The 4,293-nt window shown below is 37.1% G+C and overlaps 1 long non-coding RNA gene across 1 annotated transcript; it reads left to right on the forward strand.

Annotated features, from left to right (window-relative positions):
* Window positions 1-2,061: 2,061 nt before the first annotated feature.
* Window positions 2,062-3,665, forward strand: LOC129740145 (uncharacterized). The gene is made up of 4 exons (XR_008736124.1): window positions 2,062-3,043; window positions 3,099-3,272; window positions 3,333-3,453; window positions 3,513-3,665. It is a non-coding gene; the product is annotated as an uncharacterized LOC129740145 (long non-coding RNA).
* The last annotated feature ends 628 nt before the right edge of the window (window positions 3,666-4,293 follow it).

Here is a 4,293-nt window from a genome sequence, read left to right on the forward strand (position 1 = left end):
TGTTGATTGGTGTTGTGCTAAATTTCACAACAAATATGTGGCAAGGTTTCGTGCTGATGGTGATCGGCCATGTTCGGAGAGAATTTTTGGTCTTGTGGAACATTGTGTTTTTTGACAAGGAAGCAGTCTGAAAATAACCTTAGCTAAATCTGCTTTTAGTTGGACGTTTGGCAAACGATCATCTAGTTCCCATGCATAGGTATTTCCACTTGTTTCCTTTCGTTTTTGTCCAAGGCTGTCTCGTTGTAGCTTCAAAGTGCCTTTGGGTCTGCGACCGTAAATTTGTTTCCTTTAGTGAGAAAAGGGTAGAAATTTTACATTCCTAGATAGGCTCAAACTTATGGTTTCGCTTACCGGTAATGATGTTGAATTAAATTCTCGATCCATATTGTGCCTCGAGTCTGGTAGATGTTAGTTCCCAGTCATCATACGATCAGAAGAATACCTGGTTTTGGACTTATGAAGATATTGCGACCGAAACTTTTCTCTTTTTCTCGATGTAAATAATTACAACAAACACATTCACTCTGAACTGCAAATACCCGACTACGGTTAATTTAATGCATTATTTACTGACAGCATGCTGTCAGCTATAGATGTTGCCAAATAGTGATACCACAAAAATAAAATTAACTGAGTATTGTGTATTCTGAAGACAATAATTCGCTCAAATTTGTAGGACACGTAGTCGTTGACAGCGTGCCTACAGCTACGGGTGGTTGCATATTGAGGAAAAGTAGGCAAGGGGTACCAAAAGTTTCTCATTGGTGGGGGGTGGAAACGGAGCGCTTTTTGACAGCGAATTGTTCGCCTACCATGCCTCGGATTACGATTGCCTGTCACAAGATGGACGATTCCGTGTATTGGTATAAGAACACGTCTCGGTGGTACGTTGTACGTCTCGGTGGTCGAGTGGTTAGCGTGCTAAGACGGTAATCGCTTGTCCGCTGATGACATGGGTTCGATTCCCATCTCGGTACTGGGTGTTTAATGTTAATCTTAAGTTGTCCATGTCATTTATTCAGTCTGTAGAGCCTAAATCGGCTAAGACGGTGTATGTCTTTTTAAACACACCCGAAGCTGTACACGCCCTGGTCGTTGAACATGATTTTTAGGAAAAGTAGAAAAAACTATGAAAAGAGAAATGTTTACAAAAGAGTTGGCTTTTATGTATTACTTACAGTCATTGCGCAGTTCAAAAGTAAAAATAAGAAAAAAGAAAAATATTTGCATGTCGTTATATAATTTTGCAAAGGATGAAACATAAATTCATGAAACTAAATGGTACAGATTAAGAAGTCAAGATAAGTTTGTCTTCAAATAAAGACAGCGAGAATAGAGTATCAATGATTCTAACACAGAGTCCAATGATCCGTAAAATATATTTTCAAAATCAATTAAGAACATGAATATAAAATTCAGGATTACAATATAAAAAAAGGTCTCCAACCATGTGTTTCAAATAATTCAACATTTGCTCTGGATAACCTATGGAGTCAAGACAGCGAGAAATTAGTATCTATGATTCTAACATAGAGTCCAATGATCGGTAAAATATATTCTCAAATTTGCATATATGAGGCCTTCAGGATCATAGGGGTGCAAGTGCCAAAATCATCAATTTTGAGTTAAGTATAACCAGTATAACCAACGGTTTTTTATGTTTCAATGTACATCTGGTGCAAAACTTAGATTTTTTATAATTTTTTTAAACACTTTTTTGATTGAATTAAAACTGCTCGAATTCGAAAAAATATATATTGAGCACCTTAACAACTTTGAAGCGCGTTTTTTCGAAACTATCATTTAGGCACTTGGCCCTCTGATCCCAAGCGCCTTAAATGATAATTTTTGAAATTTTCAGTTTAGTAAATGGTATGTGGGGCTGGTCTCAACGCATAAGTATATCGATCATAAAAAAAAACATACCGATCAAAATCAATTAGAATTAGAATTAGAATTAGAAAATTAGAATATTCGTAGAATTAATTTTAAGACAATTAACCGTAAAACCCAAAACTTATGCAATTTTTCTAATAAAATGGGTTTTTTCTTCTCAATCATTGAGTGTTTGCATTGAAAGTGTTTCCGTTTTAAATTTGCTCATACACCGGTGGGGAGTGGGTGTTTTAGCCGATTCTAAAATTTCAAGTTGTGCTAATACCACAGAGAACAGACGTACAAGCTAGCCCACGAATCTTGTGTAAAATCCCAACACCCTTTTTGATTTTTTGTGAGTTTATATATGATTACGCCTTTTCGAAAACTGGGCACTTTAAAGTTGATTTGTGACTTTTGAACGGCGCAATAGATGGCACTGTTTGTAGTCGATTTCTAACGTATTTTTTGGTGATAACATTTGAAATTTTACACACCTTTTTGACGATTTTTTGTTCGAGCTTGTACGTCTGTTCTCTGTGCTAATACTGGAATACTTAAAACCAATATTTACACCTGAACCGTTGCAGGTGCTCTTAAGAAGGCGAATATAAAATTAAAGATTACAATATAAGAAACAAACACAAATCGTCGCCAGTGTATTGCTACCTCACTAACTCACACGCTCTCTCGCAACACTGATAAAATTTTTGGGGCAACACCGCCCGATGGCAGTGCAACACCAAGTCAAAACCAGTGCAAAACTGTCCGAATAAACAAACAGCTTGACAGCACTTAGCGGTGCACCAGTGCAACAATAGTGCAACACTCGACATAAACAAATACGGTATCATCATTAGATTTAATTTTGATTCGCAAGTTGAATTAAGTTAATTTGAGTTGTAAAAAATAACTTTGCTCAAATTTGAGTACAAAGATATAGGCGACAATTGCGTGCCATTTGGAACTTCAGTTTTGCTAGTTGATCGTGTTGTTTTGGTTGCATGTGTTATTTTAATTCGATCCGCTGAAAACTGTCTCGACTCCCGACTTTCAAATTCCGGCTCAATTGTCTCGACTGTGGGCTGTTCCTGGAGTCCGGTTGTTGTTTCGAAGACAGAATGCTGACATTGGATGGTGTTTTCTGGCTGCTGTTAGCTTTCAGGTGAGTTTTATCTTGTTTAACGCTAAAATAATATAGTGCAAATTTCACCTTCCAGCTATTGGAAAAGGTGCCCCGGGCGATGCGACTCAGCCGAAGACTAAATAAACCGGCTCAAATGTCTCGACTCGGATCGGACTGGAGGATGTGGGCTGTTCCTGGAGCCCGGTGGTTGTGTCGAAGACAGAATGCTGATATTGGATGGCGCTTTCTGGCTGCTGTTGGCTTTCAGGTGAGTTTTTTCTTGTTTAACGCTAAGATCATATTTTGTAGTGAAAATTTCACCTTCCAGCTATTGAAAAAGGTGCCCCGGGCGATGCGATTCAGCCAAGGACTAAATAAACGCCAGTTTTTTTGGAGTGTACCAATATAACTTGGACAGAAATTTATTTCAAAATCTGCAAGATGTTAAGGTAAGATGCTTCTTGAATTAATTTGGCTTGAGGTTTTTCTTAAATTTGTATATTTCTAGGCTGTCGTGATACATTAGATTCTCGTGGAAACTTTTCCTACGCAAAGGTTCCGGCGTTCCCTGGCTGAGACTTTCGGAGCAGTGCCGCGCTCGGAGGCTTTTGGATTCCAACGCTGCTGCTAACTGTGATGGCAGTCCAAACGTACCATATAGCGGTGCCGGTTCGGCTGACTATGTACTCGGAACGGCCACTTTCCGCAGCTATTGTCGGTTTACGGGGTGCTTTCGAAACACGTGGCGTATACCAGTTCAAATCTTTCTTCGTGTTGATGTTTTTGTTTGTGAAGTTTTCGTGTAAGATACGATATATGTTCCAATAAGTATTATCAAGTATTATCATCATGTTTATATTGACAGTCAAATTGACTGATTTTGTTATACAAAACTAAAACAAAATCGAATAAAAGTTTGATGCGATTTGATTTTAGTATTGATATGTATGGAAAAACACATTTTTTGTTACTATTCGAAAATTACTCCAATAAGAAAAAAGCGATCAATTTTGAAATTTTCAGCTTAGTAAATGGTTTGTCGGCCTGGTCTACATGCGTGGGTATATCGATCATAGAAAAAAACATACCGATCAAAATCAATTAAGAACATGAATATAAAATTAAAGATTACAATATAAAAAACACCATTTAAATATCATCTGAATCGAAGATTACCATCTGTTAAAAGAGTTTAACTATTTTATAACAGATTTATAAGACTTTCTCATAGTTTAACTACAAATTCGATTAAATTTTAGAGGTTTTCATAAAAATCAGAACAATTCAGG

The sequence above is a fragment of the Uranotaenia lowii genome, chromosome 1, assembly GCF_029784155.1.
Source record: "Uranotaenia lowii strain MFRU-FL chromosome 1, ASM2978415v1, whole genome shotgun sequence".
Lineage (NCBI taxonomy): Eukaryota > Metazoa > Arthropoda > Insecta > Diptera > Culicidae > Uranotaenia > Uranotaenia lowii.